Source organism: Hydractinia symbiolongicarpus, chromosome 7 (assembly GCF_029227915.1).
Source record: "Hydractinia symbiolongicarpus strain clone_291-10 chromosome 7, HSymV2.1, whole genome shotgun sequence".
In the NCBI taxonomy this organism is placed as follows: Eukaryota; Metazoa; Cnidaria; class Hydrozoa; order Anthoathecata; family Hydractiniidae; genus Hydractinia; species Hydractinia symbiolongicarpus.
In genome coordinates, this window is record NC_079881.1 from 21,758,052 (window position 1) to 21,777,372 (window position 19,321).

Sequence of the window (19,321 nt, forward strand, 5' to 3'; positions counted from 1 at the left end):
ACGGACACTTGTCTTAGTTCGGCTATGAATATGAAAACTGTTTAAGTGGCACAAGGGAAAGGCGAGATGGGGACCAAAATGCCGTAACCACAAGCAATCGATAACGTTAAAGAAGCACGCGATGGTTGCCGTTCTTGTTGGGTTAGCTTTGCGCAGTGGCATTACCATAGCCAATGAGGTTTAACCGAGGCGTGGTGATTGCTAATTGAAAACTTTTCCCAATATCCCGCATGACGGCGTGAAACATCGCCGGCGTTGCAATATTTGGAGGTTCCCACTGGGACCATGCCTAAAAATAGAAATCTGCTGAGCTCACGAAGACTGCGTCGAATGCAAGAAAAGCGCAAAAATTCTTGTTTGCTCGCTTCCGAATGGAGAAGAACCCTTTCGTGTAAAGCAGGACACATTATGCATCGCCTCTTTTCAACGCAACTGGTCACTTCCGCAGACGGTGGGCATTCTAGGTGTAAATGGCGAATCAGTGGTGGAGACAAAGCGCTCGTTGCGGCACTGGCCCTTACTCTCACGACGACAACGGACACTTGTCTTAGTTCGGCTATGAATATGAAAACTGTTTAAGTGGCACAAGGGAAAGGCGAGATGGGGACCAAAATGCCGTAACCACAAGCAATCGATAACGTTAAAGAAGCACGCGATGGTTGCCGTTCTTGTTGGGTTAGCTTTGCGCAGTGGCATTACCATAGCCAATGAGGTTTAACCGAGGCGTGGTGATTGCTAATTGAAAACTTTTCCCAATATCCCGCATGACGGCGTGAAACATCGCCGGCGTTGCAATATTTGGAGGTTCCCACTGGGACCATGCCTAAAAATAGAAATCTGCTGAGCTCACGAAGACTGCGTCGAATGCAAGAAAAGCGCAAAAATTCTTGTTTGCTCGCTTCCGAATGGAGAAGAACCCTTTCGTGTAAAGCAGGACACATTATGCATCGCCTCTTTTCAACGCAACTGGTCACTTCCGCAGACGGTGGGCATTCTAGGTGTAAATGGCGAATCAGTGGTGGAGACAAAGCGCTCGTTGCGGCACTGGCCCTTACTCTCACGATGACAACGGACACTTGTCTTAGTTCGGCTATGAATATGAAAACTGTTTAAGTGGCACAAGGGAAAGGCGAGATGGGGACCAAAATGCCGTAACCACAAGCAATCGATAACGTTAAAGAAGCACGCGATGGTTGCCGTTCTTGTTGGGTTAGCTTTGCGCAGTGGCATTACCATAGCCAATGAGGTTTAACCGAGGCGTGGTGATTGCTAATTGAAAACTTTTCCCAATATCCCGCATGACGGCGTGAAACATCGCCGGCGTTGCAATATTTGGAGGTTCCCACTGGGACCATGCCTAAAAATAGAAATCTGCTGAGCTCACGAAGACTGCGTCGAATGCAAGAAAAGCGCAAAAATTCTTGTTTGCTCGCTTCCGAATGGAGAAGAACCCTTTCGTGTAAAGCAGGACACATTATGCATCGCCTCTTTTCAACGCAACTGGTCACTTCCGCAGACGGTGGGCATTCTAGGTGTAAATGGCGCATCAGTGGTGGAGACAAAGCGCTCGTTGCGGCACTGGCCCTTACTCTCACGACGACAACGGACACTTGTCTTAGTTCGGCTATGAATATGAAAACTGTTTAAGTGGCACAAGGGAAAGGCGAGATGGGGACCAAAATGCCGTAACCACAAGCAATCGATAACGTTAAAGAAGCACGCGATGGTTGCCGTTCTTGTTGGGTTAGCTTTGCGCAGTGGCATTACCATAGCCAATGAGGTTTAACCCAGGCGTGGTGATTGCTAATTGAAAACTTTTCCCAATATCCCGCATGACGGCGTGAAACATCGCCGGCGTTGCAATATTTGGAGGTTCTCACTGGGACCATGCCTAAAAATAGAAATCTGCTGAGCTCACGAAGACTGCGTTGAATGTAAGAAAAGCGCAAAAATTCTTGTTTGCTCGCTTCCGAATGGAGAAGAACCCTTTCGTGTAAAGCAGGACACATTATGCATCGCCTCTTTTCAACGCAACTGGTCACTTCCGCAGACGGTGGGCATTCTAGGTGTAAATGGCGAATCAGTGGTGGAGGCAAAGCGCTCGTTGCGGCACTGGCCCTTACTCTCACGACGACAACGGACACTTGTCTTAGTTCGGCTATGAATATGAAAACTGTTTAAGTGGCACAAGGGAAAGGCGAGATGGGGACCAAAATGCCGTAACCACAAGCAATCGATAACGTTAAAGAAGCACGCGATGGTTGCCGCTCTTGTTGGCTTAGCTTTGCGCAGTGGCATTACCATAGCCAATGAGGTTTAACCGAGGCGTGGTGATTGCTAATTGAAAACTTTTCCCAATATCCCGCATGACGGCGTGAAACATCGCCGGCGTTGCAATATTTGGAGGTTCCCACTGGGACCATGCCTAAAAATAGAAATCTTGCTGAGCTCACGAAGACTGCGTCGAATGCAAGAAAAGCGCAAAAATTCTTGTTTGCTCGCTTCCGAATGGAGAAGAACCCTTTCGTGTAAAGCAGGACACATTATGCATCGCCTCTTTTCAACGCAACTGGTCACTTCCGCAGACGGTGGGCATTCTAGGTGTAAATGGCGAATCAGTGGTGGAGACAAAGCGCTCGTTGCGGCACCGGCCCTTACTCTCACGACGACAACGGACACTTGTCTTAGTTCGGCTATGAATATGAAAACTGTTTAAGTGGCACAAGGGAAAGGCGAGATGGGGACCAAAATGCCGTAACCACAAGCAATCGATAACGTTAAAGAAGCACGCGATGGTTGCCGTTCTTGTTGGGTTAGCTTTGCGCAGTGGCATTACCATAGCCAATGAGGTTTAACCGAGGCGTGATGATTCCTAATTGAAAACTTTTCCCAATATCCCGCATGACGGCGTGAAACATCGCCGGCGTTGCAATATTTGGAGGTTCCCACTGGGACCATGCCTAAAAATAGAAATCTTGCTGAGCTCACGAAGACTGCGTCGAATGCAAGAAAAGCGCAAAAATTCTTGTTTGCTCGCTTCCGAATGGAGAAGAACCCTTTCGTGTAAAGCAGGACACATTATGCATCGCCTCTTTTCAACGCAACTGGTCACTTCCGCAGACGGTGGGCATTCTAGGTGTAAATGGCGAATCAGTGGTGGAGACAAAGCGCTCGTTGCGGCACTGGCCCTTACTCTCACGATGACAACGGACACTTGTCTTAGTTCGGCTATGAATATGAAAACTGTTTAAGTGGCACAAGGGAAAGGCGAGACGGGGACCAAAATGCCGTAACCACAAGCAATCGATAACGTTAAAGAAGCACGCGATGGTTGCCGTTCTTGTTGGGTTAGCTTTGCGCAGTGGCATTACCATAGCCAATGAGGTTTAACCGAGGCGTGGTGATTGCTAATTGAAAACTTTTCCCAATATCCCGCATGACGGCGTGAAACATCGCCGGCGTTGCAATATTTGGAGGTTCCCACTGGGACCATGCCTAAAAATAGAAATCTTGCTGAGCTCACGAAGACTGCGTCGAATGCAAGAAAAGCGCAAAAATTCTTGTTTGCTCGCTTCCGAATGGAGAAGAACCCTTTCGTGTAAAGCAGGACACATTATGCATCGCCTCTTTTCAACGCAACTGGTCACTTCCGCAGACGGTGGGCATTCTAGGTGTAAATGGCGAATCAGTGGTGGAGACAAAGCGCTCGTTGCGGCACTGGCCCTTACTCTCACGACGACAACGGACACTTGTCTTAGTTCGGCTATGAATATGAAAACTGTTTAAGTGGCACAAGGGAAAGGCGAGATGGGGACCAAAATGCCGTAACCACAAGCAATCGATAACGTTAAAGAAGCACGCGATGGTTGCCGTTCTTGTTGGGTTAGCTTTGCGCAGTGGCATTACCATAGCCAATGAAGTTTAACCGAGGCGTGGTGATTGCTAATTGAAAACTTTTCCCAATATCCCGCATGACGGCGTGAAACATCGCCGGCGTTGCAATATTTGGAGGTTCCCACTGGGACCATGCCTAAAAATAGAAATCTTGCTGAGCTCACGAAGACTGCGTCGAATGCAAGAAAAGCGCAAAAATTCTTGTTTGCTCGCTTCCGAATGGAGAAGAACCCTTTCGTGTAAAGCAGGACACATTATGCATCGCCTCTTTTCAACGCAACTGGTCACTTCCGCAGACGGTGGGCATTCTAGGTGTAAATGGCGAATCAGTGGTGGAGACAAAGCGCTCGTTGCGGCACTGGCCCTTACTCTCACGACGACAACGGACACTTGTCTTAGTTCGGCTATGAATATGAAAACTGTTTAAGTGGCACAAGGGAAAGGCAAGATGGGGACCAAAATGCCGTAACCACAAGCAATCGATAACGTTAAGAAAGCACGCGATGGTTGCCGTTCTTGTTGGGTTAGCTTTGCGCAGTGGCATTACCATAGCCAATGAGGTTTAACCGAGGCGTGGTGATTGCTAATTGAAAACTTTTCCCAATATCCCGCATGACGGCGTGAAACATCGCCGGCGTTGCAATATTTGGAGGTTCCCACTGGGACCATGCCTAAAAATAGAAATCTTGCTGAGCTCACGAAGACTGCGTCGAATGCAAGAAAAGCGCAAAAATTCTTGTTTGCTCGCTTCCGAATGGAGAAGAACCCTTTCGTGTAAAGCAGGACACATTATGCATCGCCTCTTTTCAACGCAACTGGTCACTTCCGCAGACGGTGGGCATTCTAGGTGTAAATGGCGAATCAGTGGTGGAGACAAAGCGCTCGTTGCGGCACCGGCCCTTACTCTCACGACGACAACGGACACTTGTCTTAGTTCGGCTATGAATATGAAAACTGTTTAAGTGGCACAAGGGAAAGGCGAGATGGGGACCAAAATGCCGTAACCACAAGCAATCGATAACGTTAAAGAAGCACGCGATGGTTGCCGTTCTTGTTGGGTTAGCTTTGCGCAGTGGCATTACCATAGCCAATGAGGTTTAACCGAGGCGTGATGATTCCTAATTGAAAACTTTTCCCAATATCCCGCATGACGGCGTGAAACATCGCCGGCGTTGCAATATTTGGAGGTTCCCACTGGGACCATGCCTAAAAATAGAAATCTTGCTGAGCTCACGAAGACTGCGTCGAATGCAAGAAAAGCGCAAAAATTCTTGTTTGCTCGCTTCCGAATGGAGAAGAACCCTTTCGTGTAAAGCAGGACACATTATGCATCGCCTCTTTTCAACGCAACTGGTCACTTCCGCAGACGGTGGGCATTCTAGGTGTAAATGGCGAATCAGTGGTGGAGACAAAGCGCTCGTTGCGGCACTGGCCCTTACTCTCACGACGACAACGGACACTTGTCTTAGTTCGGCTATGAATATGAAAACTGTTTAAGTGGCACAAGGGAAAGGCGAGACGGGGACCAAAATGCCGTAACCACAAGCAATCGATAACGTTAAAGAAGCACGCGATGGTTGCCGTTCTTGTTGGGTTAGCTTTGCGCAGTGGCATTACCATAGCCAATGAGGTTTAACCGAGGCGTGGTGATTGCTAATTGAAAACTTTTCCCAATATCCCGCATGACGGCGTGAAACATCGCCGGCGTTGCAATATTTGGAGGTTCCCACTGGGACCATGCCTAAAAATAGAAATCTTGCTGAGCTCACGAAGACTGCGTCGAATGCAAGAAAAGCGCAAAAATTCTTGTTTGCTCGCTTCCGAATGGAGAAGAACCCTTTCGTGTAAAGCAGGACACATTATGCATCGCCTCTTTTCAACGCAACTGGTCACTTCCGCAGACGGTGGGCATTCTAGGTGTAAATGGCGAATCAGTGGTGGAGACAAAGCGCTCGTTGCGGCACTGGCCCTTACTCTCACGACGACAACGGACACTTGTCTTAGTTCGGCTATGAATATGAAAACTGTTTAAGTGGCACAAGGGAAAGGCGAGATGGGGACCAAAATGCCGTAACCACAAGCAATCGATAACGTTAAAGAAGCACGCGATGGTTGCCGTTCTTGTTGGGTTAGCTTTGCGCAGTGGCATTACCATAGCCAATGAAGTTTAACCGAGGCGTGGTGATTGCTAATTGAAAACTTTTCCCAATATCCCGCATGACGGCGTGAAACATCGCCGGCGTTGCAATATTTGGAGGTTCCCACTGGGACCATGCCTAAAAATAGAAATCTTGCTGAGCTCACGAAGACTGCGTCGAATGCAAGAAAAGCGCAAAAATTCTTGTTTGCTCGCTTCCGAATGGAGAAGAACCCTTTCGTGTAAAGCAGGACACATTATGCATCGCCTCTTTTCAACGCAACTGGTCACTTCCGCAGACGGTGGGCATTCTAGGTGTAAATGGCGAATCAGTGGTGGAGACAAAGCGCTCGTTGCGGCACTGGCCCTTACTCTCACGACGACAACGGACACTTGTCTTAGTTCGGCTATGAATATGAAAACTGTTTAAGTGGCACAAGGGAAAGGCAAGATGGGGACCAAAATGCCGTAACCACAAGCAATCGATAACGTTAAGAAAGCACGCGATGGTTGCCGTTCTTGTTGGGTTAGCTTTGCGCAGTGGCATTACCATAGCCAATGAGGTTTAACCGAGGCGTGGTGATTGCTAATTGAAAACTTTTCCCAATATCCCGCATGACGGCGTGAAACATCGCCGGCGTTGCAATATTTGGAGGTTCCCACTGGGACCATGCCTAAAAATAGAAATCTTGCTGAGCTCACGAAGACTGCGTCGAATGCAAGAAAAGCGCAAAAATTCTTGTTTGCTCGCTTCCGAATGGAGAAGAACCCTTTCGTGTAAAGCAGGACACATTATGCATCGCCTCTTTTCAACGCAACTGGTCATTTCCGCAGACGGTGGGCATTCTAGGTGTAAATGACGAATCAGTGGTGGAGACAAAGCGCCCGTTGCGGCACTGGCCCTTACTCTCACGACGACAACGGACACTTGTCTTAGTTCGGCTATGAATATGAAAACTGTTTAAGTGGCACAAGGGAAAGGCGAGATGGGGACCAAAATGCCGTAACCACAAGCAATCGATAACGTTAAAGAAGCACGCGATGGTTGCCGTTCTTGTTGGGTTAGCTTTGCGCAGTGGCATTACCATAGCCAATGAGGTTTAACCGAGGCGTGGTGATTGCTAATTGAAAACTTTTCCCAATATCCCGCATGACGGCGTGAAACATCGCCGGCGTTGCAATATTTGGAGGTTCCCACTGGGACCATGCCTAAAAATAGAAATCTTGCTGAGCTCACGAAGACTGCGTCGAATGCAAGAAAAGCGCAAAAATGCTTGTTTGCTCGCTTCCGAATGGAGAAGAACCCTTTCGTGTAAAGCAGGACACATTATGCATCGCCTCTTTTCAACGCAACTGGTCACTTCCGCAGACGGTGGGCATTCTAGGTGTAAATGGCGAATCAGTGGTGGAGACAAAGCGCTCGTTGCGGCACTGGCCCTTACTCTCACGACGACAACGGACACTTGTCTTAGTTCGGCTATGAATATGAAAACTGTTTAAGTGGCACAAGGGAAAGGCGAGATGGGGACCAAAATGCCGTAACCACAAGCAATCGATAACGTTAAAGAAGCACGCGATGGTTGCCGTTCTTGTTGGGTTAGCTTTGCGCAGTGGCATTACCATAGCCAATGAGGTTTAACCGAGGCGTGATGATTGCTAATTGAAAACTTTTCCCAATATCCCGCATGACGGCGTGAAACATCGCCGGCGTTGAAATATTTGGAGGTTCCCACTGGGACCATGCCTAAAAATAGAAATCTTGCTGAGCTCACGAAGACTGCGTCGAATGCAAGAAAAGCGCAAAAATTCTTGTTTGCTCGCTTCCGAATGGAGAAGAACCCTTTCGTGTAAAGCAGGACACATTATGCATCGCCTCTTTTCAACGCAACTGGTCACTTCCGCAGACGGTGGGCATTCTAGGTGTAAATGGCGAATCAGTGGTGGAGACAAAGCGCTCGTTGCGGCACTGGCCCTTACTCTCACGACGACAACGGACACTTGTCTTAGTTCGGCTATGAATATGAAAACTGTTTAAGTGGCACAAGGGAAAGGCAAGATGGGGACCAAAATGCCGTAACCACAAGCAATCGATAACGTTAAGAAAGCACGCGATGGTTGCCGTTCTTGTTGGGTTAGCTTTGCGCAGTGGCATTACCATAGCCAATGAGGTTTAACCGAGGCGTGGTGATTGCTAATTGAAAACTTTTCCCAATATCCCGCATGACGGCGTGAAACATCGCCGGCGTTGCAATATTTGGAGGTTCCCACTGGGACCATGCCTAAAAATAGAAATCTTGCTGAGCTCACGAAGACTGCGTCGAATGCAAGAAAAGCGCAAAAATTCTTGTTTGCTCGCTTCCGAATGGAGAAGAACCCTTTCGTGTAAAGCAGGACACATTATGCATCGCCTCTTTTCAACGCAACTGGTCATTTCCGCAGACGGTGGGCATTCTAGGTGTAAATGACGAATCAGTGGTGGAGACAAAGCGCCCGTTGCGGCACTGGCCCTTACTCTCACGACGACAACGGACACTTGTCTTAGTTCGGCTATGAATATGAAAACTGTTTAAGTGGCACAAGGGAAAGGCGAGATGGGGACCAAAATGCCGTAACCACAAGCAATCGATAACGTTAAAGAAGCACGCGATGGTTGCCGTTCTTGTTGGGTTAGCTTTGCGCAGTGGCATTACCATAGCCAATGAGGTTTAACCGAGGCGTGGTGATTGCTAATTGAAAACTTTTCCCAATATCCCGCATGACGGCGTGAAACATCGCCGGCGTTGCAATATTTGGAGGTTCCCACTGGGACCATGCCTAAAAATAGAAATCTTGCTGAGCTCACGAAGACTGCGTCGAATGCAAGAAAAGCGCAAAAATGCTTGTTTGCTCGCTTCCGAATGGAGAAGAACCCTTTCGTGTAAAGCAGGACACATTATGCATCGCCTCTTTTCAACGCAACTGGTCACTTCCGCAGACGGTGGGCATTCTAGGTGTAAATGGCGAATCAGTGGTGGAGACAAAGCGCTCGTTGCGGCACTGGCCCTTACTCTCACGACGACAACGGACACTTGTCTTAGTTCGGCTATGAATATGAAAACTGTTTAAGTGGCACAAGGGAAAGGCGAGATGGGGACCAAAATGCCGTAACCACAAGCAATCGATAACGTTAAAGAAGCACGCGATGGTTGCCGTTCTTGTTGGGTTAGCTTTGCGCAGTGGCATTACCATAGCCAATGAGGTTTAACCGAGGCGTGATGATTGCTAATTGAAAACTTTTCCCAATATCCCGCATGACGGCGTGAAACATCGCCGGCGTTGAAATATTTGGAGGTTCCCACTGGGACCATGCCTAAAAATAGAAATCTTGCTGAGCTCACGAAGACTGCGTCGAATGCAAGAAAAGCGCAAAAATTCTTGTTTGCTCGCTTCCGAATGGAGAAGAACCCTTTCGTGTAAAGCAGGACACATTATGCATCGCCTCTTTTCAACGCAACTGGTCACTTCCGCAGACGGTGGGCATTCTAGGTGTAAATGGCGAATCAGTGGTGGAGACAAAGCGCTCGTTGCGGCACTGGCCCTTACTCTCACGACGACAACGGACACTTGTCTTAGTTCGGCTATGAATATGAAAACTGTTTAAGTGGCACAAGGGAAAGGCGAGATGGTGACCAAAATGCTGTAACCACAAGCAATCGATAACGTTAAAGAAGCACGCGATGGTTGCCGTTCTTGTTGGGTTAGCTTTGCGCAGTGGCATTACCATAGCCAATGAGGTTTAACCGAGGCGTGGTGATTGCTAATTGAAAACTTTTCCCAATATCCAGCATGACGGCGTGAAACATCGCCGGCGTTGCAATATTTGGAGGTTCCCACTGGGACCATGCCTAAAAATAGAAATCTTGCTGAGCTCACGAAGACTGCGTCGAATGCAAGAAAAGCGCAAAAATTCTTGTTTGCTCGCTTCCGAATGGAGAAGAACCCTTTCGTGTAAAGCAGGACACATTATGCATCGCCTCTTTTCAACGCAACCGGTCACTTCCGCAGACGGTGGGCATTCTAGGTGTAAATGGCGAATCAGTGGTGGAGACAAATCGCTCGTTGCGGCACTGGCCCTTACTCTCACGACGACAACGGACACTTGTCTTAGTTCGGCTATGAATATGAAAACTGTTTAAGTGGCACAAGGGAAAGGCGAGATGGGGACCAAAATGCCGTAACCACAAGCAATCGATAACGTTAAAGAAGCACGCGATGGTTGCCGTTCTTGTTGGGTTAGCTTTGCGCAGTGGCATTACCATAGCCAATGAGGTTTAACCGAGGCGTGGTGATTGCTAATTGAAAACTTTTCCCAATATCCCGCATGACGGCGTGAAACATCGCCGGCGTTGCAATATTTGGAGGTTCCCACTGGGACCATGCCTAAAAATAGAAATCTGCTGAGCTCACGAAGACTGCGTCGAATGCAAGAAAAGCGCAAAAATTCTTGTTTGCTCGCTTCCGAATGGAGAAGAACCCTTTCGTGTAAAGCAGGACACATTATGCATCGCCTCTTTTCAACGCAACTGGTCACTTCCGCACACGGTGGGCATTCTAGGTGTAAATGGCGAATCAGTGGTGGAGACAAAGCGCTCGTTGCGGCACTGGCCCTTACTCTCACGACGACAACGGACACTTGTCTTAGTTCGGCTATGAATATGAAAACTGTTTAAGTGGCACAAGGGAAAGGCGAGATGGGGACCAAAATGCCGTAACCACAAGCAATCGATAACGTTAAAGAAGCACGCGATGGTTGCCGTTCTTGTTGGGTTAGCTTTGCGCAGTGGCATTACCATAGCCAATGAGGTTTAACCGAGGCGTGGTGATTGCTAATTGAAAACTTTTCCCAATATCCCGCATGACGGCGTGAAACATCGCCGGCGTTGCAATATTTGGAGGTTCCCACTGGGACCATGCCTAAAAATAGAAATCTGCTGAGCTCACGAAGACTGCGTCGAATGCAAGAAAAGCGCAAAAATTCTTGTTTGCTCGCTTCCGAATGGAGAAGAACCCTTTCGTGTAAAACAGGACACATTATGCATCGCCTCTTTTCAACGCAACTGGTCACTTCCGCAGACGGTGGCCATTCTAGGTGTAAATGGCGAATCAGTGGTGGAGACAAAGCGCTCGTTGCGGCACTGGCCCTTACTCTCACGACGACAACGGACACTTGTCTTAGTTCGGCTATGAATATGAAAACTGTTTAAGTGGCACTAGGGAAAGGCGAGATGGGGACCAAAATGCCGTAACCACAAGCAATCGATAACGTTAAAGAAGCACGCGATGGTTGCCGTTCTTGTTGGGTTAGCTTTGCGCAGTGGCATTACCATAGCCAATGAGGTTTAACCGAGGCGTGGTGATTGCTAATTGAAAACTTTTCCCAATATCCCGCATGACGGCGTGAAACATCGCCGGCGTTGCAATATTTGGAGGTTCCCACTGGGACCATGCCTAAAAATAGAAATCTTGCTGAGCTCACGAAGACTGCGTCGAATGCAAGAAAAGCGCAAAAATTCTTGTTTGCTCGCTTCCGAATGGAGAAGAACCCTTTCGTGTAAAGCAGGACACATTATGCATCGCCTCTTTTCAACGCAACTGGTCACTTCCGCAGACGGCGGGCATTCTAGGTGTAAATGGCGAATCAGTGGTGGAGACAAAGCGCTCGTTGCGGCACTGGCCCTTACTCTCACGACGACAACGGACACTTGTCTTAGTTCGGCTATGAATATGAAAACTGTTTAAGTGGCACAAGGGAAAGGCGAGATGGGGACCAAAATGCCGTAACCACAAGCAATCGATAACGTTAAAGAAGCACGCGATGGTTGCCGTTCTTGTTGGGTTAGCTTTGCGCAGTGGCATTACCATAGCCAATGAGGTTTAACCGAGGCGTGGTGATTGCTAATTGAAAACTTTTCCCAATATCCCGCATGACGGCGTGAAACATCGCCGGCGTTGCAATATTTGGAGGTTCCCACTGGGACCATGCCTAAAAATAGAAATCTGCTGAGCTCACGAAGACTGCGTCGAATGCAAGAAAAGCGCAAAAATTCTTGTTTGCTCGCTTCCGAATGGAGAAGAACCCTTTCGTGTAAAGCAGCACACATTATGCATCGCCTCTTTTCAACGCAACTGGTCACTTCCGCAGACGGTGGGCATTCTAGGTGTAAATGGCGAATCAGTGGTGGAGACAAAGCGCTCGTTGCGGCACTGGCCCTTACTCTCACGACGACAACGGACACTTGTCTTAGTTCGGCTATGAATATGAAAACTGTTTAAGTGGCACAAGGGAAAGGCGAGATGGGGACCAAAATGCCGTAACCACAAGCAATCGATAACGTTAAATAAGCACGCGATGGTTGCTGTTCTTGTTGGGTTAGCTTTGCGCAGTGGCATTACCATAGCCAATGAGGTTTAACCGAGGCGTGGTGATTGCTAATTGAAAACTTTTCCCAATATCCCGCATGACGGCGTGAAACATCGCCGGCGTTGCAATATTTGGAGGTTCCCACTGGGACCATGCCTTAAAATAGAAATCTTGCTGAGCTCACGAAGACTGCGTCGAATGCAAGAAAAGCGCAAAAATTCTTGTTTGCTCGCTTCCGAATGGAGAAGAACCCTTTCGTGTAAAGCAGGACACATTATGCATCGCCTCTTTTCAACGCAACTGGTCACTTCCGCAGACGGTGGGCATTCTAGGTGTAAATGGCGAATCAGTGGTGGAGACAAAGCGCTCGTTGCGGCACTGGCCCTTACTCTCACGACGACAACGGACACTTGTCTTAGTTCGGCTATGAATATGAAAACTGTTTAAGTGGCACAAGGGAAAGGCGAGATGGGGACCAAAATGCCGTAACCACAAGCAATCGATAACGTTAAAGAAGCACGCGATGGTTGCCGTTCTTGTTGGGTTAGCTTTGCGCAGTGGCATTACCATATCCAATGAGGTTTAACCGAGGCGTGGTGATTGCTAATTGAAAACTTTTCCCAATATCCCGCATGACGGCGTGAAACATCGCCGGCGTTGCAATATTTGGAGGTTCCCACTGGGACCATGCCTAAAAATAGAAATCTGCTGAGCTCACGAAGACTGCGTCGAATGCAAGAAAAGCGCAAAAATTCTTGTTTGCTCGCTTCCGAATGGAGAAGAACCCTTTCGTGTAAAGCAGGACACATTATGCATCGCCTCTTTTCAACGCAACTGGTCACTTCCGCAGACGGTGGGCATTCTAGGTGTAAATGGCGAATCAGTGGTGGAGACAAAGCGCTCGTTGCGGCACTGGCCCTTACTCTCACGACGACAACGGACACTTGTCTTAGTTCGGCTATGAATATGAAAACTGTTTAAGTGGCACAAGGGAAAGGCGAGATGGGGACCAAAATGCCGTAACCACAAGCAATCGATAACGTTAAAGAAGCACGCGATGGTTGCCGTTCTTGTTGGGTTAGCTTTGCGCAGTGGCATTACCATAGCCAATGAGGTTTAACCGAGGCGTGGTGATTGCTAATTGAAAACGTTTCCCAATATCCCGCATGACGGCGTGAAACATCGCCGGCGTTGCAATATTTGGAGGTTCCCACTGGGACCATGCCTAAAAATAGAAATCTGCTGAGCTCACGAAGACTGCGTCGAATGCAAGAAAAGCGCAAAAATTCTTGTTTGCTCGCTTCCGAATGGAGAAGAACCCTTTCGTGTAAAGCAGGACACATTATGCATCGCCTCTTTTCAACGCAACTGGTCACTTCCGCAGACGGTGGGCATTCTAGGTGTAAATGGCGAATCAGTGGTGGAGACAAAGCGCTCGTTGCGGCACTGGCACTTACTCTCACGACGACAACGGACACTTGTCTTAGTTCGGCTATGAATATGAAAACTGTTTAAGTGGCACAAAGGAAAGGCGAGATGGGGACCAAAATGCCGTAACCACAAGCAATCGATAACGTTAAAGAAGCACGCGATGGTTGCCGTTCTTGTTGGGTTACCTTTGCGCAGTGGCATTACCATAGCCAATGAGGTTTAACCGAGGCGTGGTGATTGCTAATTGAAAACTTTTCCCAATATCCCGCATGACGGCGTGAAACATCGCCGGCGTTGCAATATTTGGAGGTTCCCACTGGGACCATGCCTAAAAATAGAAATCTGCTGAGCTCACGAAGTCTGCGTCGAATGCAAGAAAAGCGCAAAAATTCTTGTTTGCTCGCTTCCGAATGGAGAAGAACCCTTTCGTGTAAAGCAGGACACATTATGCATCGCCTCTTTTCAACGCAACTGGTCACTTCCGCAGACGGTGGGCATTCTAGGTGTAAATGGCGAATCAGTGGTGGAGACAAAGCGCTCGTTGCGGCACTGGCCCTTACTCTCACGACGACAACGGACACTTGTCTTAGTTCGGCTATGAATATGAAAACTGTTTAAGTGGCACAAGGGAAAGGCGAGATGGGGACCAAAATGCCGTAACCACAAGCAATCGATAACGTTAAAGAAGCACGCGATGGTTGCTGTTCTTGTTGGGTTAGCTTTGCGCAGTGGCATTACCATAGCCAATGAGGTTTAACCGAGGCGTGGTGATTGCTAATTGAAAACTTTTCCCAATATCCCGCATGACGGCGTGAAACATCACCGGCGTTGCAATATTTGGAGGTTCCCACTGGGACCATGCCTAAAAATAGAAATCTTGCTGAGCTCACGAAGACTGCGTCGAATGCAAGAAAAGCGCAAAAATTCTTGTTTGCTCGCTTCCGAATGCAGAAGAACCCTTTCGTGTAAAGCAGGACACATTATGCATCGCCTCTTTTCAACGCAACTGGTCACTTCCGCAGACGGCGGGCATTCTAGGTGTAAATGGCGAATCAGTGGTGGAGACAAAGCGCTCGTTGCGGCACTGGCCCTTACTCTCTCGACGACAACGGACACTTGTCTTAGTTCGGCTATGAATATGAAAACTGTTTAAGTGGCACAAGGGAAAGACGAGATGGGGACCAAAATGCCGTAACCACAAGCAATCGATAACGTTAAAGAAGCACGCGATGGTTGCCGTTCTTGTTGGGTTAGCTTTGCGCAGTGGCATTACCATAGCCAATGAGGTTTAACCGAGGCGTGGTGATTGCTAATTGAAAACTTTTCCCAATATCCCGCATGACGGCGTGAAACATCGCCGGCGTTGCAATATTTGGAGGTTCCCACTGGGACCATGCCTAAAAATAGAAATCTGCTGAGCTCACGAAGACTGCGTCAAATGCAAGAAAAGCGCAAAAATTCTTGTTTGCTCGCTTCCGAATGAAGAAGAACCCTTTCGTGTAAAGCAGGACACATTATGCATCGCCTCTTTTCAACGCAACTGGTCACTTCCGCAGACGGTGGGCATTCTAGGTGTAAATGGCGAATCAGTGGTGGAGACAAAGCGCTCGTTGCGGCACTGGCCCTTACTCTCACGACGACAACGGACACTTGTCTTAGTTCGGCTATGAATATGAAAACTGTTTAAGTGGCACAAGGGAAAGGCGAGATGGGGACCAAAATGCCGTAACCACAAGCAATCGATAACGTTAAAGAAGCACGCGATGGTTGCCGTTCTTGTTGGGTTAGCTTTGCGCAGTGGCATTACCATAGCCAATGAGGTTTAACCGAGGCGTGGTGATTGCTAATTGAAAACTTTTCCCAATATCCCGCATGACGGCGTGAAACATCGCCGGCGTTGCAATATTTGGAGGTTCCCACTGGGACCATGCCTAAAAATAGAAATCTTGCTGAGCTCACGAAGACTGCGTCGAATGCAAGAAAAGCGCAAAAATTCTTGTTTGCTCGCTTCCGAATGGAGAAGAACCCTTTCGTGTAAAGCAGGACACATTATGCATCGCCTCTTTTCAACGCAACTGGTCACTTCCGCAGACGGCGGGCATTCTAGGTGTAAATGGCGAATCAGTGGTGGAGACAAAGCGCTCGTTGCGGCACTGGCCCTTACTCTCACGACGACAACGGACACTTGTCTTAGTTCGGCTATGAATATGAAAACTGTTTAAGTGGCACAAGGGAAAGGCGAGATGGGGACCAAAATGCCGTAACCACAAGCAATCGATAACGTTAAAGAAGCACGCGATGGTTGCCGTTCTTGTTGGGTTAGCTTTGCGCAGTGGCATTACCATAGCCAATGAGGTTTAACCGAGGCGTGGTGATTGCTAATTGAAAACTTTTCCCAATATCCCGCATGACGGCGTGAAACATCGCCGGCGTTGCAATATTTGGAGGTTCCCACTGGGACCATGCCTAAAAATAGAAATCTGCTGAGCTCACGAAGACTGCGTCGAATGCAAGAAAAGCGCAAAAATTCTTGTTTGCTCGCTTCCGAATGGAGAAGAACCCTTTCGTGTAAAGCAGGACACATTATGCATCGCCTCTTTTCAACGCAACTGGTCACTTCCGCAGACGGTGGGCATTCTAGGTGTAAATGGCGAATCAGTGGTGGAGACAAAGCGCTCGTTGCGGCACTGGCCCTTACTCTCACGACGACAACGGACACTTGTCTTAGTTCGGCTATGAATATGAAAACTGTTTAAGTGGCACAAGGGAAAGGCGAGATGGGGACCAAAATGCCGTAACCACAAGCAATCGATAACGTTAAAGAAGCACGCGATGGTTGCCGTTCTTGTTGGGTTAGCTTTGCGCAGTGGCATTACCATAGCCAATGAGGTTTAACCGAGGCGTGGTGATTGCTAATTGAAAACGTTTCCCAATATCCCGCATGACGGCGTGAAACATCGCCGGCGTTGCAATATTTGGAGGTTCCCACTTGGACCATGCCTAAAAATAGAAATCTGCTGAGCTCACGAAGACTGCGTCGAATGCAAGAAAAGCGCAAAAATTCTTGTTTGCTCGCTTCCGAATGGAGAAGAACCCTTTCGTGTAAAGCAGGACACATTATGCATCGCCTCTTTTCAACGCAACTGGTCACTTCCGCAGACGGTGGGCATTCTAGGTGTAAATGGCGAATCAGTGGTGGAGACAAAGCGCTCGTTGCGGCACTGGCACTTACTCTCACGACGACAACGGACACTTGTCTTAGTTCGGCTATGAATATGAAAACTGTTTAAGTGGCACAAGGGAAAGGCGAGATGGGGACCAAAATGCCGTAACCACAAGCAATCGATAACGTTAAAGAAGCACGCGATGGTTGCTGTTCTTGTTGGGTTAGCTTTGCGCAGTGGCATTACCATAGCCAATGAGGTTTAACCGAGGCGTGGTGATTGCTAATTGAAAACTTTTCCCAATATCCCGCATGACGGCGTGAAACATCGCCGGCGTTGCAATATTTGGAGGTTCCCACTGGGACCATGCCTAAAAATAGAAATCTTGCTGAGCTCACGAAGACTGCGTCGAATGCAAGAAAAGCGCAAAAATTCTTGTTTGCTCGCTTCCGAATGGAGAAGAACCCTTTCGTGTAAAGCAGGACACATTATGCATCGCCTCTTTTCAACGCAACTGGTCACTTCCGCAGACGGCGGGCATTCTAGGTGTAAATGGCGAATCAGTGGTGGAGACAAAGCGCTCGTTGCGGCACTGGCCCTTACTCTCACGACGACAACGGACACTTGTCTTAGTTCGGCTATGAATATGAAAACTGTTTAAGTGGCACAAGGGAAAGGCGAGATGGGGACCAAAATGCCGTAACCACAAGCAATCGATAACGTTAAAGAAGCACGCGATGGTTGCCGTTCTTGTTGGGTTAGCTTTGCGCAGTGGCATTACCATAGCCAATGAGGTTTAACCGAGGCGTGGTGATTGCTAATTGAAAACTTTTCCCAATATCCCGCATGACGGCGTGAAACATCGCCGGCGTTGCAATATTTGGAGGTTCCCACTGGGACCATGCCTAAAAATAGAAATCTGCTGAGCTCACGAACACTGCGTCGAATGCAAGAAAAGCGCAAAAATTCTTGTTTGCTCGCTTCCGAATGGAGAAGAACCCTTTCGTGTAAAGCAGGACACATTATGCATCGCCTCTTTTCAACGCAACTGGTCACTTCCGCAGACGGTGGGCATTCTAGGTGTAAATGGCGAATCAGTGGTGGAGACAAAGCGCTCGTTGCGGCACTGGCCCTTACTCTCACGACGACAACGGACACTTGTCTTAGTTCGGCTATGAATATGAAAACTGTTTAAGTGGCACAAGGGAAAGGCGAGATGGGGACCAAAATGCCGTAACCACAAGCAATCGATAACGTTAAAGAAGCACGCGATGGTTGCCGTTCTTGTTGGGTTAGCTTTGCGCAGTGGCATTACCATAGCCAATGAGGTTTAACCGAGGCGTGGTGATTGCTAATTGAAAACTTTTCCCAATATCCCGCATGACGGCGTGAAACATCGCCGGCGTTGCAATATTTGGAGGTTCCCACTGGGACCATGCCTAAAAATAGAAATCTGCTGAGCTCACGAAGACTGCGTCGAATGCAAGAAAAGCGCAAAAATTCTTGTTTGCTCGCTTCCGAATGGAGAAGAACCCTTTCGTGTAAAGCAGGACACATTATGCATCGCCTCTTTTCAACGCAACTGGTCACTTCCGCAGACGGTGGGCATTCTAGGTGTAAATGGCGAATCAGTGGTGGAGACAAAGCGCTCGTTGCGGCACTGGCCCTTACTCTCACGACGACAACGGACACTTGTCTTAGTTCGGCTATGAATATGAAAACTGTTTAAGTGGCACAAGGGAAAGGCGAGATGGGGACCAAAATGCCGTAACCACAAGCAATCGATAACGTTAAAGAAGCACGCGATGGTTGCCGTTCTTGTTGGGTTAGCTTTGCGCAGTGGCATTACCATAGCCAATGAGGTTTAACCGAGGCGTGGTGATTGCTAATTGAAAACTTTTCCCAATATCCCGCATGACGGCGTGAAACATCGCCGGCGTTGCAATATTTGGAGGTTCCCACTGGGACCATGCCTAATAATAGAAATCTGCTGAGCTCACGAAGACTGCGTCGAATGAAAGAAAAGCGCAAAAATTCTTGTTTGCTCGCTTCCGAATGGAGAAGAACCCTTTCGTGTAAAGCAGGACACATTATGCATCGCCTCTTTTCAACGCAACTGGTCACTTCCGCAGACGGTGGGCATTCTAGGTGTAAATGGCGAATCAGTGGTGGAGACAAAGCGCTCGTTGCGGCACTGGCCCTTACTCTCACGACGACAACGGACACTTGTCTTAGTTCGGCTATGTATATGAAAACTGTTTAAGTGGCACAAGGGAAAGGCGAGATGGGGACCAA

General features: G+C 48.3%; 36 non-coding genes across 36 annotated transcripts; all 36 read left to right on the plus strand.

The window, feature by feature from the left end:
- Positions 1–144: 144 nt before the first annotated feature.
- Positions 145–283, plus strand: LOC130650389 (U4 spliceosomal RNA). The gene has a single exon (XR_008983779.1). It is a non-coding gene; the product is annotated as a U4 spliceosomal RNA (small nuclear RNA).
- Positions 284–678: 395 nt separating this feature from the next.
- LOC130650390 (U4 spliceosomal RNA) lies at positions 679–817 on the plus strand. Its single transcript, XR_008983780.1, has one exon. It is a non-coding gene; the product is annotated as a U4 spliceosomal RNA (small nuclear RNA).
- A 395-nt stretch (positions 818–1,212) lies between these two features.
- Positions 1,213–1,351, plus strand: LOC130650391 (U4 spliceosomal RNA). Its single transcript, XR_008983781.1, has one exon. It is a non-coding gene; the product is annotated as a U4 spliceosomal RNA (small nuclear RNA).
- A 395-nt stretch (positions 1,352–1,746) lies between these two features.
- On the plus strand, positions 1,747–1,885 carry LOC130650038 (U4 spliceosomal RNA). The gene has a single exon (XR_008983444.1). It is a non-coding gene; the product is annotated as a U4 spliceosomal RNA (small nuclear RNA).
- A 395-nt stretch (positions 1,886–2,280) lies between these two features.
- LOC130650393 (U4 spliceosomal RNA) lies at positions 2,281–2,419 on the plus strand. Its single transcript, XR_008983782.1, has one exon. It is a non-coding gene; the product is annotated as a U4 spliceosomal RNA (small nuclear RNA).
- Positions 2,420–2,815: 396 nt separating this feature from the next.
- On the plus strand, positions 2,816–2,954 carry LOC130650072 (U4 spliceosomal RNA). Its single transcript, XR_008983476.1, has one exon. It is a non-coding gene; the product is annotated as a U4 spliceosomal RNA (small nuclear RNA).
- Positions 2,955–3,350: 396 nt separating this feature from the next.
- On the plus strand, positions 3,351–3,489 carry LOC130650394 (U4 spliceosomal RNA). The gene has a single exon (XR_008983783.1). It is a non-coding gene; the product is annotated as a U4 spliceosomal RNA (small nuclear RNA).
- A 396-nt stretch (positions 3,490–3,885) lies between these two features.
- On the plus strand, positions 3,886–4,024 carry LOC130649998 (U4 spliceosomal RNA). Its single transcript, XR_008983406.1, has one exon. It is a non-coding gene; the product is annotated as a U4 spliceosomal RNA (small nuclear RNA).
- Positions 4,025–4,420: 396 nt separating this feature from the next.
- On the plus strand, positions 4,421–4,559 carry LOC130650395 (U4 spliceosomal RNA). Its single transcript, XR_008983784.1, has one exon. It is a non-coding gene; the product is annotated as a U4 spliceosomal RNA (small nuclear RNA).
- Positions 4,560–4,955: 396 nt separating this feature from the next.
- LOC130650074 (U4 spliceosomal RNA) lies at positions 4,956–5,094 on the plus strand. The gene has a single exon (XR_008983477.1). It is a non-coding gene; the product is annotated as a U4 spliceosomal RNA (small nuclear RNA).
- Positions 5,095–5,490: 396 nt separating this feature from the next.
- Positions 5,491–5,629, plus strand: LOC130650397 (U4 spliceosomal RNA). Its single transcript, XR_008983786.1, has one exon. It is a non-coding gene; the product is annotated as a U4 spliceosomal RNA (small nuclear RNA).
- A 396-nt stretch (positions 5,630–6,025) lies between these two features.
- On the plus strand, positions 6,026–6,164 carry LOC130649999 (U4 spliceosomal RNA). The gene has a single exon (XR_008983407.1). It is a non-coding gene; the product is annotated as a U4 spliceosomal RNA (small nuclear RNA).
- A 396-nt stretch (positions 6,165–6,560) lies between these two features.
- LOC130650398 (U4 spliceosomal RNA) lies at positions 6,561–6,699 on the plus strand. The gene has a single exon (XR_008983787.1). It is a non-coding gene; the product is annotated as a U4 spliceosomal RNA (small nuclear RNA).
- Positions 6,700–7,095: 396 nt separating this feature from the next.
- On the plus strand, positions 7,096–7,234 carry LOC130650399 (U4 spliceosomal RNA). The gene has a single exon (XR_008983788.1). It is a non-coding gene; the product is annotated as a U4 spliceosomal RNA (small nuclear RNA).
- A 396-nt stretch (positions 7,235–7,630) lies between these two features.
- Positions 7,631–7,769, plus strand: LOC130650062 (U4 spliceosomal RNA). The gene has a single exon (XR_008983466.1). It is a non-coding gene; the product is annotated as a U4 spliceosomal RNA (small nuclear RNA).
- Positions 7,770–8,165: 396 nt separating this feature from the next.
- On the plus strand, positions 8,166–8,304 carry LOC130650400 (U4 spliceosomal RNA). Its single transcript, XR_008983789.1, has one exon. It is a non-coding gene; the product is annotated as a U4 spliceosomal RNA (small nuclear RNA).
- A 396-nt stretch (positions 8,305–8,700) lies between these two features.
- Positions 8,701–8,839, plus strand: LOC130650401 (U4 spliceosomal RNA). Its single transcript, XR_008983790.1, has one exon. It is a non-coding gene; the product is annotated as a U4 spliceosomal RNA (small nuclear RNA).
- Positions 8,840–9,235: 396 nt separating this feature from the next.
- Positions 9,236–9,374, plus strand: LOC130650063 (U4 spliceosomal RNA). Its single transcript, XR_008983467.1, has one exon. It is a non-coding gene; the product is annotated as a U4 spliceosomal RNA (small nuclear RNA).
- A 396-nt stretch (positions 9,375–9,770) lies between these two features.
- LOC130649926 (U4 spliceosomal RNA) lies at positions 9,771–9,909 on the plus strand. Its single transcript, XR_008983339.1, has one exon. It is a non-coding gene; the product is annotated as a U4 spliceosomal RNA (small nuclear RNA).
- Positions 9,910–10,305: 396 nt separating this feature from the next.
- On the plus strand, positions 10,306–10,444 carry LOC130650403 (U4 spliceosomal RNA). The gene has a single exon (XR_008983792.1). It is a non-coding gene; the product is annotated as a U4 spliceosomal RNA (small nuclear RNA).
- A 395-nt stretch (positions 10,445–10,839) lies between these two features.
- LOC130650404 (U4 spliceosomal RNA) lies at positions 10,840–10,978 on the plus strand. Its single transcript, XR_008983793.1, has one exon. It is a non-coding gene; the product is annotated as a U4 spliceosomal RNA (small nuclear RNA).
- Positions 10,979–11,373: 395 nt separating this feature from the next.
- Positions 11,374–11,512, plus strand: LOC130650405 (U4 spliceosomal RNA). Its single transcript, XR_008983794.1, has one exon. It is a non-coding gene; the product is annotated as a U4 spliceosomal RNA (small nuclear RNA).
- A 396-nt stretch (positions 11,513–11,908) lies between these two features.
- Positions 11,909–12,047, plus strand: LOC130650406 (U4 spliceosomal RNA). Its single transcript, XR_008983795.1, has one exon. It is a non-coding gene; the product is annotated as a U4 spliceosomal RNA (small nuclear RNA).
- A 395-nt stretch (positions 12,048–12,442) lies between these two features.
- Positions 12,443–12,581, plus strand: LOC130650407 (U4 spliceosomal RNA). Its single transcript, XR_008983796.1, has one exon. It is a non-coding gene; the product is annotated as a U4 spliceosomal RNA (small nuclear RNA).
- Positions 12,582–12,977: 396 nt separating this feature from the next.
- On the plus strand, positions 12,978–13,116 carry LOC130649989 (U4 spliceosomal RNA). The gene has a single exon (XR_008983398.1). It is a non-coding gene; the product is annotated as a U4 spliceosomal RNA (small nuclear RNA).
- A 395-nt stretch (positions 13,117–13,511) lies between these two features.
- On the plus strand, positions 13,512–13,650 carry LOC130649947 (U4 spliceosomal RNA). The gene has a single exon (XR_008983358.1). It is a non-coding gene; the product is annotated as a U4 spliceosomal RNA (small nuclear RNA).
- Positions 13,651–14,045: 395 nt separating this feature from the next.
- On the plus strand, positions 14,046–14,184 carry LOC130649841 (U4 spliceosomal RNA). Its single transcript, XR_008983257.1, has one exon. It is a non-coding gene; the product is annotated as a U4 spliceosomal RNA (small nuclear RNA).
- A 395-nt stretch (positions 14,185–14,579) lies between these two features.
- Positions 14,580–14,718, plus strand: LOC130649942 (U4 spliceosomal RNA). Its single transcript, XR_008983354.1, has one exon. It is a non-coding gene; the product is annotated as a U4 spliceosomal RNA (small nuclear RNA).
- A 396-nt stretch (positions 14,719–15,114) lies between these two features.
- Positions 15,115–15,253, plus strand: LOC130650410 (U4 spliceosomal RNA). Its single transcript, XR_008983798.1, has one exon. It is a non-coding gene; the product is annotated as a U4 spliceosomal RNA (small nuclear RNA).
- A 395-nt stretch (positions 15,254–15,648) lies between these two features.
- Positions 15,649–15,787, plus strand: LOC130650411 (U4 spliceosomal RNA). Its single transcript, XR_008983799.1, has one exon. It is a non-coding gene; the product is annotated as a U4 spliceosomal RNA (small nuclear RNA).
- A 396-nt stretch (positions 15,788–16,183) lies between these two features.
- On the plus strand, positions 16,184–16,322 carry LOC130650412 (U4 spliceosomal RNA). The gene has a single exon (XR_008983800.1). It is a non-coding gene; the product is annotated as a U4 spliceosomal RNA (small nuclear RNA).
- A 395-nt stretch (positions 16,323–16,717) lies between these two features.
- LOC130650050 (U4 spliceosomal RNA) lies at positions 16,718–16,856 on the plus strand. Its single transcript, XR_008983455.1, has one exon. It is a non-coding gene; the product is annotated as a U4 spliceosomal RNA (small nuclear RNA).
- Positions 16,857–17,251: 395 nt separating this feature from the next.
- Positions 17,252–17,390, plus strand: LOC130650413 (U4 spliceosomal RNA). Its single transcript, XR_008983801.1, has one exon. It is a non-coding gene; the product is annotated as a U4 spliceosomal RNA (small nuclear RNA).
- A 396-nt stretch (positions 17,391–17,786) lies between these two features.
- Positions 17,787–17,925, plus strand: LOC130650414 (U4 spliceosomal RNA). The gene has a single exon (XR_008983802.1). It is a non-coding gene; the product is annotated as a U4 spliceosomal RNA (small nuclear RNA).
- A 395-nt stretch (positions 17,926–18,320) lies between these two features.
- Positions 18,321–18,459, plus strand: LOC130650415 (U4 spliceosomal RNA). Its single transcript, XR_008983803.1, has one exon. It is a non-coding gene; the product is annotated as a U4 spliceosomal RNA (small nuclear RNA).
- A 395-nt stretch (positions 18,460–18,854) lies between these two features.
- Positions 18,855–18,993, plus strand: LOC130650416 (U4 spliceosomal RNA). Its single transcript, XR_008983804.1, has one exon. It is a non-coding gene; the product is annotated as a U4 spliceosomal RNA (small nuclear RNA).
- The last annotated feature ends 328 nt before the right edge of the window (positions 18,994–19,321 follow it).